This window comes from Panthera leo, chromosome B4 (genome assembly GCF_018350215.1).
Source record: "Panthera leo isolate Ple1 chromosome B4, P.leo_Ple1_pat1.1, whole genome shotgun sequence".
NCBI lineage: Eukaryota > Metazoa > Chordata > Mammalia > Carnivora > Felidae > Panthera > Panthera leo.
Genome location: NC_056685.1, coordinates 114,808,491 through 114,823,927, shown reverse-complemented (window position 1 = coordinate 114,823,927; position 15,437 = coordinate 114,808,491). Strand labels below are relative to the sequence as shown.

The window sequence follows — 15,437 nt, the reverse complement described above, 5'->3', positions numbered from 1 at the left end:
CATCCAACTATATGCACCATGCTTTCTAGCACCACTGTCTCCTCCACTTGGTATGAGTTCCTTAAAATCTGAGAGGAAAAAAATACAAGCACCATGAAGGATCAGTGCAGAAAATCCAACATCTGACCCATTGGAGATCCAAAAAGAGAACACAGAGAAAAGGGAGAGAAAGAAATAATACCAATGTATTTCCCAAGATGAAGGATAAGAGTTTTTCCACTGAACGGTGTGCATTTTAAAGGATCCCCTCCTGGACACATCTCCAAGAAATTTCAGAGCACCAAAGATAAAGAAAATATCCTAAAATTTCAGAGAGAGAAAGAAGTCATCTAAAAATGGCCAAGAAAGAAACAGACGGGTACAACAACACCACATGCTGAAAGAAAATGGTCTTTGACTTGAATTCTAGCCCAGAAAAAATGTCATTAAATAATAATGGCAGAATAGATTTTTTTTATATGCAGAAAGTTTATCTCCTATCCACTGTTCACTTGGGAGTTACTAGAGAAGATGTGAGGAACTAAATCTAGAAAGAGGAAGTCATAAGATCCAGGGGATGGTGTGTCCAATTTAGAGGAGAATGGGAGGGAAGGAAAAACCAGCTAATTATCAGTCCCAGGAGACAATCAGTCTAAATCAGAGGAGGTAAATGGAGAGTGCCAAGAGAAGGTCTCTGGGGAAGAATAGTCTAAAAAGTAGCTACTATGCTGGAGACATTTTAGGAACATAAGCATATGAAAGAGGCAGAAAATTTAAAAATTAAGTCAATTAGAAATTCCAGGAAAAATTTAAAAACTATTACATGATTGTTATCATAGCACATTACTCTTCCTCCAGAAAGATAATACTGTAAAGTTTGTTTAATGATTTTTAATTTTTAAAACCAACGAAGAGCATGCTCAGCAAAGACTATAAATATAATGACTCTTGTTAGTGTAAAGCTGCCAATTCAGATGAGAGATGTAGGAAGGGAGGAGAGGTTATGGGAAGGAAAGGGTGACCATGTACTAATAATATCTTACAAATCTAGGAGTGTAGTACCCAGCATCCTTACCCCCATCTTCTAAAATACCACCTCAATTTTCCTTTGGGTCATTTCTCCTCCTCAACCAACACATGCAGTCTTAATGAGAATGTCAATCCACACGTTTGGGTGGGCATGTGGCCCAGTATAAGCCATTCAGACTTTCTCTTCCTGGTAAATTAAGAATGGCCATTAATTCACATTGGGTGGTGCCTTAAAGAGACAGTGCATCAATTCTCAAAACAACCCTAGATTCCCAGAACAACCCCTAATCGTTACTTTGCTGAAGCTTCACTCTTCAGCCTCTTTGATTCTATGGGTGTCTGTCCTCCTCATTAACCCTCAATCCAATTTTTGCATGAATTAGGAAGAATTGGCTTCAGCTGATAAGATATGATAAGATAAATAGAAATTCAGTTGTAGTGTTTTAAATTACAAAAGCTGGAACTGAAAATAGTAATGTGAATATATAAAGGGTCATAGGATTAGAGAAGGGATCCAGTGAGCAAAACTCTCACATCTTAATAAGAAGTCAATGTAAAATGTGTAAAGCTGATAAATCATGAAAGGGCAATATAGCAAATTAGCAATAACCACCACAATAAAACTAAATAAATAAATAAGTAAAACTTTAAAATTTAAAAGGAGAAATGGTTTCTGGACAAAAAGGACCAGGTAGGGAGAAATAGGGCAAGAGACTATTTCTTTTTATTATAAACTCATCTTAATTTTTCCCTCTGTATACGCATTAACTGATAAAATTTTGACCGTTAAAGAGGTGGGGGGAAAAGATTGTTGGTCTATCTATAGTGTAGAATGTTCAGAATTTCAAAGCCTTCTTCTCAAAATAGGCAGAAATCCACCCCTGGAAGCTGTTCTGGGCACTGGCATATTATATAAGAGCTCTGTCTCAGATTCTGAGGGCAGAACAACAGTGCCCCCATTGGTGGATCACCATGGGTCTCTTGGACGGGGGGAGGGCTGTTGCCTCCTCTGAATGCCCTCACCTGTGGACCCCCACAGGTGGACCCCTCACCTGTGTGACCCCCTCATGTGGACCACGTCAAGCATGTCTGCCTTTTCTCCACATGCCCTTGTCAAGCTTAGAGTAGTTGGCACAGGACTTGAATACTTTAGGTTGTTCTCTGCCCATCTCCTTAGCCAACTTTCACCCTGCTTTCCTGGAAAATCAGAATTAGTCTTATCTCTACTCTCAAGGGATTAGAAAAACATCATCTCCATATCTTAAGACCAAGTGATTTGTTTTGAATGTGAGGCACAGTTTTTACTGTTCTTGTATGGCATTTTACTGATAAGACAGGAAAAATCTTGATAGTGAAGGTGCGGAGATGGCACTTTTCCCGGGGTTAAATTAGGGGAAATCAGAAACTTCAAGGTGTGTTTGTTTTTCTTCAGTGAGTGAAGCTCTGGAGGTGATTTAAGCCATGCAGGGAGATTGTTAGGCAGGATAGACCCTGTGACAGTAGATGAGAGAGAGGGAGAATCCCACAGTTCTCTGGTTAACCATCCTAAAGAGGAGGATTAATGTTGCAATATTAGCATTCAGTTCAATTGTCAACAATGACCTGAGTTATAACAGGAGGCAAAAGGTGGCCACATGCACCCTTTCCCCATCTTCCCATTCCTGTGCCTTTGGATGAGAGTGACCATCTCCCCTTTTCCACATCCCTCTGCCATGCTGATCCTCAGTCTGAAAGATGGTGACTGTTCAGAGGAGAGGAATGAAGGAATCTGAGGCTGGAAGATCTGAGGGAAGGAAGGAGATCAATTAGAAGTTTTCAGGCTGCAGAAAGAGTGGAGTCAAGTGAAGAATTACTCACATTTTTAATTAATTAATTAACTAATTAATTAAAAATTTAAATGTTTACTGTATTTTTGAGAGAAAAAAACAGATCACAAGCAGGGGAGGAGCAGAGAGAGACAGAGAGAGAGGGTGATTAAGAATGTGAAACAGGCTTCAGGCTCCAAGCTGTCAGCACAGAGCCTGATGCAGGGCTCGAAATCACAGAGTGTGAGATCATTACCTGAGCCAAAGCCAGCGCTTAACCAACTGAGCCACCTAGGCACCCCAAGAATTACTCACATTTTAAAGGCAAGCTGCTCTGTACCTTCAGCATGTCACTGAGTCATATCTGGGAATTCCCAGAGGTGTCTCATATGTGCTCATGACCAGTCCCCCTCATCCTCTGCTTTGGTTCTCTTGTTAAAGTGTTTGCTTCCTTGGCTCAACTAGGAATTAGAAGATGGAATGATGATTCTGCCCCATAAGAAAAATGGATGTAATCACTGCATGTCAGAAGGAATATGCCCTGTAAAACCAAGATACTATGGTCATTATCACAGTGTAGTGTCTTGGACAGTACTAGGAAGTGCTGATACCAATAAATTGACCTTATAAAATTTACCCACCATATCATTTGGGCATATCACTGGGACATTCCAATCCCAACCTTATAGACCAATATTGGCCTATTGGCACAAACTTATATGTCAATGGCACTATTTAACAAGCTATAATGAACTATTACAGTGACTATAAACTCAGTTGAAATGATTTCTGTTCAAATTCTGGCTCCAATATTTACCATCTGTGTAACTCTGTAGGGATAGGTCTAGATTTTGTAGGGCCTAAAGTTTGTATAATCTGGGGAGCTCTTTAAGAAAAATAATACAAATGCATGAATTCAAAATCAATAGCAGGTCTTGTAAGAGGCTTATGTAAGTGAGAGGCTTGAGCTTAAGCTTTATTAGCTTTAGGTCATGGTAGACCTGCCTCTATGTAGACCTTGCCTCTGGGAAAAGTTACCTGATCATTCTGAATCACAGTATCATCACCTATAAAATCAGGATAATAATCATTACTTCATAAGATATATATATATATATATATATATATATATATATATATATATATGGTACAAGATATCTTGTATTGAAAGTCAGCATTCTAGAACTCAAAAATTGGTCACTTGTTATGAATATCCAAATGTAGAGAGGCCATATATTGTCATGATTAGATTGAAACTTTTCCTTTTCCTGAATTCTGATTAATTGTATATGTATATAGACAGATCCCCATGAATGTAGGGACAGGATGATAATCAGTCAATAACATAAATTCTCAGAAGTAACACCAAAGTATTGCAGTGCAGCAGGCATCATCAGATGGGATCTTGGCAAGGACAAGGAAAACAGTTGGAGGACCAAGGCAGGTAGCATGAAATGCTGTAGGTTTGAACGTTGACAAAGACTTTGCCCCACTTGCCACATCACCCTTTTGGAAAAGTGTTTCAACAAACACAACTTCATTTAAGCCCTCATGGCGTCTATGGTGGGCAGAGCAATGGCAATGACCACTCTTCAGAGGGCCTTCCTTGGCCAGCTCATACCACAGCCCACTTTCCAGAGCAGCCAAGAATCAAGCCTCCACCTTCATCATCACTTATTGTCTCCCAAATGTCAGATGTTGTGGTAAGTATTTTACCCGTGTTTTCTCATTTAATCCTTTATGTGCCATTACTTTCATTTGACGTTGAACCACTGGACCTGAGGTTCAATATCTTGCCAAGGACTTGCAACTATTAAGTGTCTAAGTACCTATGAAAGTTTTGAGCATTTTTATAACTATGTTAACAGATTTGGAACCCACTTGAGAACCCTGAGAAGGTTTGGGACCCATGGAGAAATTACCTGAGAGCCCCGGGCTGCCTCTGGAACTGAATCTGTATCCTCTATAGGAGAATATGTTCCTCTCAAGGATTGACATGCATAACATCATCAAGGCTGCAGGTGGATTTGGTTGTTTCTGGTCTATGTCCTATTTATCTCTGTATTGCTGTTGTCAAGTGCAGTTGCCGCCTAAAGGTTGTAAGATGAGCAAGTGAATGAATATTTTGGTCATGTGACAAATGAGAAGTATGGCTAGGACACCTAGGTCTCTGGACTCCTAGCCAAGGTCCTATTACTCTTAACTCTGCTGCCCCCTCTCTATGCAGATTTGGCTGCTGTAACAAAAAGATCCAAAATACAATGGCTTAAACAACACAGGTTATATCCTTCTTATGTAAAAGTTCATGTAATCATTTCAAGAGAGAAAGGGGTGAGGAAAAGCAAACCCCTCCCTTGTGTTCACCTAACCAGGAAGCTTCATGTCACTTCCAGACACATTTTACTTGCCAAACTAGTCACGTGACCACATCTGGCCACATGGAATGCTGGGAAATGGAGCCCTTATGCCCATCTAAAATTTCTACTAACATAAAAGGCAGGGGAATGGTAGTCTTGGCCAGAGGGGCGAGCCACTATGTGCAGTGGGAAAAGCACTAAGGTGTGGCGGGGCTTCCTCATTTGCAAAATACAATAATAAATATGACTACCCTGAGGCTCCGTGTTTTCAACTCTAAATAAAACAACAGTAGTAATCCATTTAGTGAGTATGTTCTATGCTCTAGGTGCTATGCCGTATACTTGTTTTATATATGTAATTTAATTCAATCCTTCTAAGCCCAGCATCCTTTTCATCCCCTTTGTTTTAGAGATAAGGAAACTAAGCCTCAGAGAAGTTAAGGAACTTGCTCAAGGTGTCACAGTGACAAAACCAGAGCGGGGCTCACTAACTCCAAAGCCCCACGCGTGAATCCCCTCTGCACAACCCTAGAATGGAGATTGTCTCAGTGATATATCTACCCTCCACAGTTGTCACCAGCATGAAAGGTGACGTGACAGATGGAGTGCACAGTTGGGCCTCTTTCCCCAAGGAGGGCAGTGTGCCACTCTGGGGCTTCAGGCTTCCTTGCCTGTGTTGAGTAAAGAAGCTGGCTCCAGAATGGGGACTGTCCAGAAACAGTCCATGGTTGCTGGAGACAGGCTGGAGCCGAGAGGAAGAGGAATCCAGGTTTGAGGAGAGAAGAGGAAAAAGCAATAAACTGAAAAATCACAGCTCTGCAGGCAATGGAATGTATTACTCAGAGATTAAAATGTCACAAGGAGTACACGTCAGCTCCAGACCTTGGAAAATGTTTTTTCCATCATAATTACTTCTTGCCACCAACACAGGACTATTTCCTTTTCTGGGGAGGAGATTGCCCAACTTGATGTCTTTCTAGCTTTCTGCAGACCTCAGAAGTTGTCGCTTAAGTCTATTCATAGTATTAACAATGGCCAACGCCAATGGGTGCTTACCATGTACAAGCTACTCACAGCTTATGAATCCTTCAATAACCCTGTGAGATGGATACTATTCACTTCACCCCCATCTTGCAGATGAGGAAACTGAAGCACAGAGATGTTAGCTAATGGTTAATGGCGAACCAGCGAACCTCACACAGGTGGTGAGAGGAGAGTCAGTATTTGAACCCAGCTCATCTGTTTAGGGGTAGGATCTTAAACACTCTCGGAAACTTCCTTCTCACAGCCCAATTCTGTTTGTGGGAAAGTGGGAAACAACACAAGTCCTCCCAGAAAGAACCTGGCAAGTTGTTTCTTTTTTTCCTCTTTCACATTAAGGCACAGTATGAGCCAAAAATCTAAGGCACGGAGCAAGAAATGTCAAATCCAACCCCAGTAGCAATTAGTAAACTAAATTAAAGTTCACATGCAATGGGATATATACTAGTTGACCTTTAAAAATGATGTTGTAGAAGGATGTTGTTAAGTTGGTGAGGTCATAACCAGTTTGTACGATGGGATTTGCATATAAAAGAAGCTTCTACACACACACACACACACACACACACACACACACACACACACACAAACAAACACCTAAAAGCTTATATACTGAATCATTGCCAGTCCTTTTACCTGAGTAGCAAGATTTTGTACAAACTTGTTCATCTGATATCCCTCCATCCCATTTCCACCAAGATCCCTATAGGAGCTCTCAAAGCGATGATTCAAGTTCCAGCTTTTTTGAACTTGAAATTCTCAGGCTTGTGCTTAAAACCACCTGAAAAACAAGTTCAGTGACCCTGACCTCCCTCCCAACCAAACTCAACACTACTTCCTTTCTCTTTTCCTTCTGAAACAAACTCGTAGAAGTTTTGGACAGCAGTACAAAAAATTATCTTTCTCCTAAAAATTTGGTAGAAAATTGCCAATCTGATGGCACATCGCCCCTGAATGAGTAGGTAATTCCTTCAATCAAGGACATTGTCCTGTGTAACCCAGTTCAACCATCAAAGTTAGGAAATAAACATTGATATACCACTACAATCTGACCCTCAAATGGGGATTTGAGTTGCACCAAGTGTCCCAGTCATGTCCTTTATGGCAAAACAAACCAGTCCAGAACCAAGTTACAGTTGGTTGTGTCTTGTCTCCTTCAGTCTGGAATAGTTTCTTAGTCCTTTCTTGGTCCTTCATGACCCCTGAAATTTTCTGAAGATGTCAAAGTCACTTATAGGGTGTCCCTCAGTTTGGGTCTGCCCGTGTGCTATGACTTTGTTAAATGAACATATGTTAAGTGTAGCACAGGGTGCCAGATGGTAAGCCACAAGAGAAATTGGAATAGAGGTTTATTACTCACAGGTCCTGCATGAAGTACACGGCAAACCTTGAGGGTCCACACTGCGGGGTCAAGGTAGAGTACAGAGACAGAGAGAGAGAGAGAGACAACCTTGATCATATGCCTTTCTCAGAGTCCATGGGTGCAATGCCAATGGGTTCCCTAGTTAGGGCCATATTGATCCAGCCAATCCAAACCAGTGGGCAGATACCAGGCACCCCAACTCCTCAGGTCTTAGGTTTGGTGGGAAACCCACACTATAAGGAAAGGCTGTTCTGATTTGTTGTTGCTGTGGAAGAATGTGAAAAATGCTTTGACCACTACTGAGCATGTGTTCTCTTTCTGTGTGTGACAAAGAGCAGGCCCAGGAGACGTTGGGAAACAAAAAGAGGTAAAAAGAAAAAAAAAAAAAACAAACCTCAGGGAATTCAGCCTCACATTTGGAAATCATGTTCTCCTCTATCATCACTATTGACAAAGGCAGAGGTGCTGGGCATGCGTTATGATTCTGGCATTTGAGAGCAGGTGGGGCCAGGACAGTTTTCATCTGGGCATGCCGGTGCATTTCTGAGAGGGCAGCCAAAGTAAGCCAGCCTTCTGCATCTCAGAGTCCTGTCTCCCCTACCCCACCCCCCCTCTTCCTCCTACTCCCTTCCTTCATCCCTCCAACAGCAATTAGCCAAGATCTCAGGGAGACTGAACTTTAGGCAGGGTGGGAGCCCCCCACCAGGCTTTTTTTTAAATTAAGTTTTTATTGGGTAAAATATATGTGTCATAAAATTTACCATTTTAACCAGTTTTCAGTGTATAATTCAGTGGCATTGAGTACATTCACATTGCTGGCGGCCATCACCACTGCCAATCTCCAGAACTTTTTTCATCTTGCAAAACTGAAACTCTATACCCATTAAACAATAACTCCCCATTCTTCCCTCCCCCAGCCCCTGACAACTACCTTTTTTTTCTTTTCTGTCTCTATGAATTTGATTACTCTAGGGACCACATCTGAGTGGAAACAGGGTATTCGTCCTTTTACGACTGGCTTATTTCACTGAGCGTAATGTCCTCAAGGTACATCTGTGTTGTAGCGTGTGGTGGAATTTCCTTCCTTTTTAAGGCTGAATACCCCCTAAGCTTTTAGAAGTTATGTAACTATATTAGTCTGTTAGAGCTGTCATAGCAAAATATTACAGACTGGGTGTCTTAAGCAACAGATACTGATTTTTCTCACAGTTCTGGAGGCTCGAAGTCCAAGATCAAGCTGTCAGCAGGTTTGGTTTCCTCCGAGGCCTCTCTCCTTAGCTTGCAGGTGGCCACCTCCTTACTGTGTCCTCACATGGCCTTTCCTCATGTGTGCACATCCCTGAGCCAAATTTCCTCTTATCAGTTCACCATCCAGATTGGATCAGAGCCCACCCTAATAGCCTCATTTCAACATAATCACCTCTCTAAAGGCCCTATCTACAAATATAGTCAAAGGCTGAGGTGCTGGGGGTTAGGGCCTCAGCATATGAATTCTGGGGACACAAACCTCAGCCCCTAACAGTAACCTTGCTGAGAAACTGATTCTTCAACTGGATGAAAACCATGGCGGCCACCTTGTAGGGTGCTGGTTCAGCTGATGCCCATGGAGCACTTGGCATAGCACCCGAGCCCAGCAACTTCTCTGTGGGATCAGCTGGCTTTGTTGCTTTGTTTTCCCAAGTCTTAGCACGGGTCCTTCCAGCACACATTGGGTGCTCACCTACCGACGTGTGTTACTTCTTTCATCTTGGATTGGGCAGAGGCTGGGGCAGCTTGAGGAAGGAGACTGGGGATCACAGCATTGCGGGGAAAAGAGAAAAAATGGGGTGGCAAACACAGACTTCACAACCTGCTAACCCCCCTGCCCCAGCTAACCTGCGATTACAGAGCTGCCGTATTTTAATGACGAACAGTCATGGCAGTTACAATGGACTGGGACTGTGCCAGGCATTGAACCAGGCCCTCTGGAAAGTCTCATCTAATCCTCAAGTAGGATTATCATCCCTACTGCTCAGATGAGAAAACTGAGGCCCAGAGAGTTTAAGTAGCTGGCATCACATAGGTGCCAAATGCTAGCGTCAGCTCCAGACCCAGAAGTTCTGTTAGGTGAGCCCCAACGCTTCTGATGACAATTACATAAAAATTACATATGCCTGTGAATAAGGATGGTAAAAGTACTTATATAATAAGGGGGTATGGTTAGAGGCAAGGATACCGGCTAATTTTTCTTCCACGTAAAATTTTCCACTTCTTCAATAGTCTGTGGCATTTATTCTTTCTAATTTAAGTTGTTTTAGGAAAAGACGGTGCATGTTGGGGCACTTCTCTCTTAAGGATTAAAAGAAAACCACATATACCGCCTCTCGGGGATGTCTGCAGAGCTATCCTGTTCGTCCACACCTGGGATTTTAAGAGCAGGCAGCCACCCGGCCCCTCACAGCTCCATCTGTCTCCAACAAGGATAGATTTTCAAAACATTCAGGGTTTTTTTTTTTTTCTCTTAGTTTTTGTGCCTTCTCTTTCTCTGCTCTTTTTTTCCTTCCTCACTTTGTTTTTAAAGCCACTCATGTAAGTGAGCTTGTGTCAACTTGGAATATGTGTGCTGTAGGCTCTGGGTCCCTCATGTTCCAACGTGAAGATGGATGTCTTGGATGTGAAGAGTTCTGGGAAGAATCACAGAGGGTTGGGTTGTTTTGTTTATTTTCCTGAGCTCTCAAGGCAGTGAGAAAACCCTAACCTCACCACACCCACCCTTCCAAACCAATTTCTAAGTTTTTCCTCTGAGAAATCAGTCAAGTGACTATAGGGCAGCAAGAAGATCCCTTCGATATATGTTGTCTAACTCCCTGAGTTCCGTTAAGATGACTGTCTTTTTCTTAAGTAATTTCTGATATCTTTGTCCTAAACCTTAGACAGATTTTGATCTGGAATGATCAACTTCCTAGGAGACGTAGAACATCAGAAGTGACTAAGTATCCTCAGGGCTCCCTCCACCATGACCCAATCTTACTTTTCAGCCTCACCGAGATCTCAGGGCCATCTCCAAGTCACTCACCCGTGTCCACACCAGACTGGCCATGAAGCCAGTGACACAGCTCCTTCTGAGAAACGTGGCTCTTCACACTGGGAGGCACTGGGAGGCCGCCGTGCCTGCCACAACTTCCGTGCTGAGTCAAAGGCATCTGATAAGGACCAGACCTGAAGAGGAAACCATGAGGTGGCCCGGGGTCAACACACAGTGAATATAGCCACAGAGACAGGCAGGGAGAGGGAAGCTGGGAAGAGAGAGAAGCAGAAACAGAGGGTGTCTTGAGCAAGGGAGAATTGCTACGTACAGAACAGTGGTTTCTCTTCTTCAGAGGAGACCGCACTCCAGTAGCTGGAGTTGCTATGGTTTCCTGAATCGTTTTCCAATTCTCCATGAGGCCCGAATGTGTAGCTGCTGAGATGGTCTTCTTCGCTAACTCACTGCAAGTTAAGTCTATCTGTCAAAAAGCCACATTTCCTGAGGTATCCTCAAGTTTATCATTGGTTTTTGGTTTGTGTGTGTGTGTGTGTGTGTGTGTGTGTGTGTGCACGCGCGCGCGTATTTCCAAGTGGAAAGAGCTCAACACTCTGGTCTAAAAACGGATCCATAATCTTGTCCCCCGGACCTATTCTTTCTCATGCGTCGTCTATGCCTACTTTTGGTATCACGGTCCCAATTCTCAGGTTTCTCCCAACACCTTACAAGAGTCTATCCGTCCGTTTGCCAGCCCCTATCAAGTCTATCTCCACAATACAGCTCCTAAATCTCAGGGTTGGTAACCCCTCCTCTCACATGGCACCACTTCCCCCACCTCACTCTTAGCAGGCGTCACTAACTGATCACGGCACTCTTTCCCACTTACCTAAGCAAGGTTGAAAGCAATAACAGCTCTGTTCTTCAAAGGCTTGTTATACACACCAGGTACTGGGATAAACATTTTGCATGCCTTATCTCATTTAATTCTCATAAAAAATTTAAAAAAAAAACGTGAAAACATACTATTGGTTTTTCCATTGTACAGGTAGAAAAGAGGCTCAGAGGGAGGTGAGAAGTAGCCTGGCTTCTCCCTTCCCCCAGCCCTCTGGTCCTTCTCTGTGGCCTCCCACTTGCTGACTCTAGCTGCAGCCAGTCGGCAGGGCGGCCAGGGAAATGGAGTTTGCAGGAGTCAGCTCCTTGTGCTGCAGAGCAAAGCACAGGACAGGGGTTGGATCTGAGACCAAACAAATTGACTGGCAAGTAGCCGCTCCTGATTTCACAGCAAAAAAGGAATGTGTTCTGACTCTGAGAGCCCAAAGCATTTGATCTAGAAATTTCCATCTGCCCTTAACACTTTTTACCATGTAGTTACATATTTGCATTTGTGTATAACATACATCTGCTAGTCTTTTCTCTTTTGGTCCATAGGCTCTATAGGTTTACCGGGAAGACTCAAGTGTGAATTAGTGTCACTCTTGTCGTGACACCTTTACCCTGTGCTTTGCTCAATAAATATTTATTAAATGATGAATGATATTCAGTGCCTGTGTTTCTCCAGGCTGAGGTACGTAGCGGTGGATCAAGGGATATGCCAAGCCACAAAACAAACACCTGACATTTCCCTGGAGAGCCAAGCTCACCGTATGGGAAGAAATTTTAAACATAATTTTTATATAAAAACAAAAAAAAAATGTATCGTCAAATTTACGTGATATCTTAAGGATAAACTACGTTTGGAAAGTAGGAGGCTCTTCATGTATTCATTTTCTTTAGTATTTTCTCTTCAACAAATGTTGACTGATCATTCTCTATACAGCACTCTAGGCAGACATGATTCCTGCCTTCAGGAATTTTACAAATCCTGTATCCACAAAATTCTATAGCGGACCGGAGGGCAAATGTTTTAGCTTTGTGGGCCAAACACCCCTCGTGGCATTACTCCAGCATAGGAAAGCAGCCATGGACAATAGGTAAACAAACGAGTGCCCTCGTGCTGCAGTAAAAGTGCATTTCAAAAACAGGCAGCGGGCTGGATTTGACCAGCGGGCCGGAGTTTGCTGACCCCCGGCTAGTGGGGGAAGACAGACATTAAATCATTTCAGATGCTACGTTGTTAAAGAATATAGTACTATATGCTCCGTGGGCAAAACTAGTGTAGGTCACTTGGTCCCAGAGCAGGACCAGCTCCAAGGGTGTGCGGCCTGTGCAGTCACACAGGGCCCACTCAGAAGGGACCCCGTCCTTGGTTTAATGCTCTGTCGCAGCAGTCTTGAAATTCTTGATAACTTTATTTTTGAATTTGGGAAGTCAGCAGGGACAATGGAGCATGCATGCACAAAGAGGCGCTGTGCCAGGTGCTGGTGAACGCAGCGGCAGGCTCAAGCCCACACGCATGGCCCGGTGCAGAGCGAGAAGCTGGCCTGGCCGTCCGGTGAGCATGCGCACACTTGGGGCTGTCGGAGGCCCGCAGCGTTCTGAGGGGCGGCCCCGCCTGGGACCTGGGCTTTAGACCGATGTCAACTTCAGCAGCAGCAGGTGCAGTGGGTGGGGGTACGGGGCAGCAGTGGAAGCCGTGGGAGAGGAGAGGGGTTCCCTTGAAAGGCAGCGCTGGGAAGCACCCTAGAAGACCGGCTTGCCTGTCTGTCGCCAGAGCCCGTCCCCAGAGCACCTGCAAATATTAACTGGCTACTCCGAGCACCAGGACGGGAACTGCTGGGGCTCAGCTAGTAAAGTCTGTCAACAAACTATTACAAAACAGATGTTTGCACTGACATTGCAATAAAGGATATCAAGGAGTTGTTAAAATTCTTCAAAGATTTTAGAATTTCTAGGTTTCAAAATTGGTGCGACATTGCAAACCAAATACCCATGGGCTTAGATGCGGATTTTTTAAAAAAACTGTTACAGACTGTCCTATTCAACAGAATAGAACAGTATCTTCACACAGTTTTAGATAAACCAACAATAACAAGGAAGATAATTTAAAAATTAATTTTCCTTGTATTTGAGGATACAGTGATCAAATGCATAAGGAGGCATTTTGAATTTATGTAAAAATCATGAAGCTGCTTTTGGTTCTTGTATGACCTCCAAAAATTGCAGGAATTGTCAGAGGAAATATTAACATTAAAATATTAAATTTGTATATCAAAAAACCATAGAATTAGGGGCACCTGGGTGGCTCAGTTGGTTAAGTGTCCAACTTTGGCTCAGGTCATGATCTCGTGGTTGGTGAGTTTGAGCCCCATGTGGGGCTCTGTGCTGACAGCTCAGAGCCTGGAGCCTGTTTTGGATTCTGTGTCCCCTCTCTCTCTCTGCCTCTCCCTTGCTTGCACCCTCTCTCTCTCTCTCTCAAAAATAAATAATAAACATTAAAATTGTTTAAAAAATCATAGAATTAACATGATTTCCATAAGATAAATACTATGTAAGTTGTATTTATTTTTTGCTTATAAATAATATAAATTCACATATTCAACTCAGAACATACAAGTGATTTGTATGAAGAGTTAACTCTTTTTGGAAAAAAAGTTCCATAGGAATCATTACCTCTGATGTACGAAAATTCATAGTTCAAAAAAATTTATGGAAAATGTATCCCAGTGTTGTCACAGACTATAAAATATGCTTACCTTCCCCAGTCATAGTAGATTTCAACTGTCAAAATTAAATTTATCAAAATGTTTTTGTAACCTTGCATTTACTGATGGCTACTAATATAATTTCCAATTGCGTGAACTGAAATTGAAGTTGGTAAAAGTAAAAATGCTTATGACCTAATGAATGAATATGTATGAAAGTAAGCCAGAAAAATCTTGATATCATATCAATCCATACTATTTATTGTCTTATATAAAATAAAATGATGACATCAAAACATGTTTGGGCCATTAAAAAATTTATACTGTTATTCATATGTCATTACCATTCTTACTACGTTTTATAAATAATAAAATATCTTCAAAGGAAAACTTTATAACTTGCCTTTAACTCTCCTTTCTTACCTACTTTGGGAACAAGGGGCCTGTACTTTCATTTTGCACTGGGCCTTACGGATCATGCAGTCGGCGCTGTCCAGGAACGTGGGCAAGCTTTCCTGAGGAAGTGGGAAGGCCCAGAAGTGAGAGGGAGCTACTTGTCCCAGAGCAGGTGCAGTTCTCAGAGTGTGGCCCCTGTACCATCAGGATCACTGTAATCTGGGATCCTGTTAGCATTGCAGACTCGCAAGCCCCCGCACAGAAACTCTGAGGGTGAACCACAGCACTCTGGTTTTAACCCCCAGGGGATCCTGATGCCACCCCAGTTTTAGAACCACTGACAAGAGTACAGCGTGGGCATTGGGAGGTGTGGGAGGAGGCAGGACCCAGTCCTGAAGGCAATAAGGAGGTGATGGAGGTTTTAAAGCCAAGTCCTTACACAGGTCACAAGGCCCTCAAGGCTCTGTAGGTCCCACCCCCACCCCCTTCCTGATCTTGTCTTCTACCACTCTCTGCCTCAGCCACACTGACATCCTCTGGTGTGCCAGGTACTGTCCTGCCTCAGGGCCTTTGCACCAGTTACTTCCTCTTCCCAGAATGCTTTTACCCCAGAGCTGCCTTGCATTCTTCGGATATCTGCTAGAAGATCACCTTCTCAGGAAGGTCCTCCCTACCATCCTATTTAAAAATGCCCCCCTTGGTGCCTGGGTGGCTCAGTTGGTTGAGCATCTGGCTCTTGACTTCGGCTCAGGTCATGATCTCACAGACTGAGAGTTCGAGTCCTGTGTCTGGCTCTGTACTGACAGCACGGAGGCTGCTTGGGGTTCTCTGTCTCTCCCTCTCTCTCCCTGCCCCTCCCCTGCTCACTCTCTCTCAAAAGAA

The 15,437-nt window shown here is 43.2% G+C and overlaps 1 long non-coding RNA gene across 1 annotated transcript; it reads right to left on the bottom strand.

Moving 5' to 3' along the window:
- Window positions 1–1,738: 1,738 nt before the first annotated feature.
- Window positions 1,739–8,152, bottom strand: LOC122224934. The gene is made up of 3 exons (XR_006205037.1): window positions 4,736–8,152; window positions 3,129–3,354; window positions 1,739–2,791 (listed from the first exon to the last, which is right to left on the bottom strand). It is a non-coding gene; the product is annotated as an uncharacterized LOC122224934 (long non-coding RNA).
- Window positions 8,153–15,437: the final 7,285 nt, after the last annotated feature.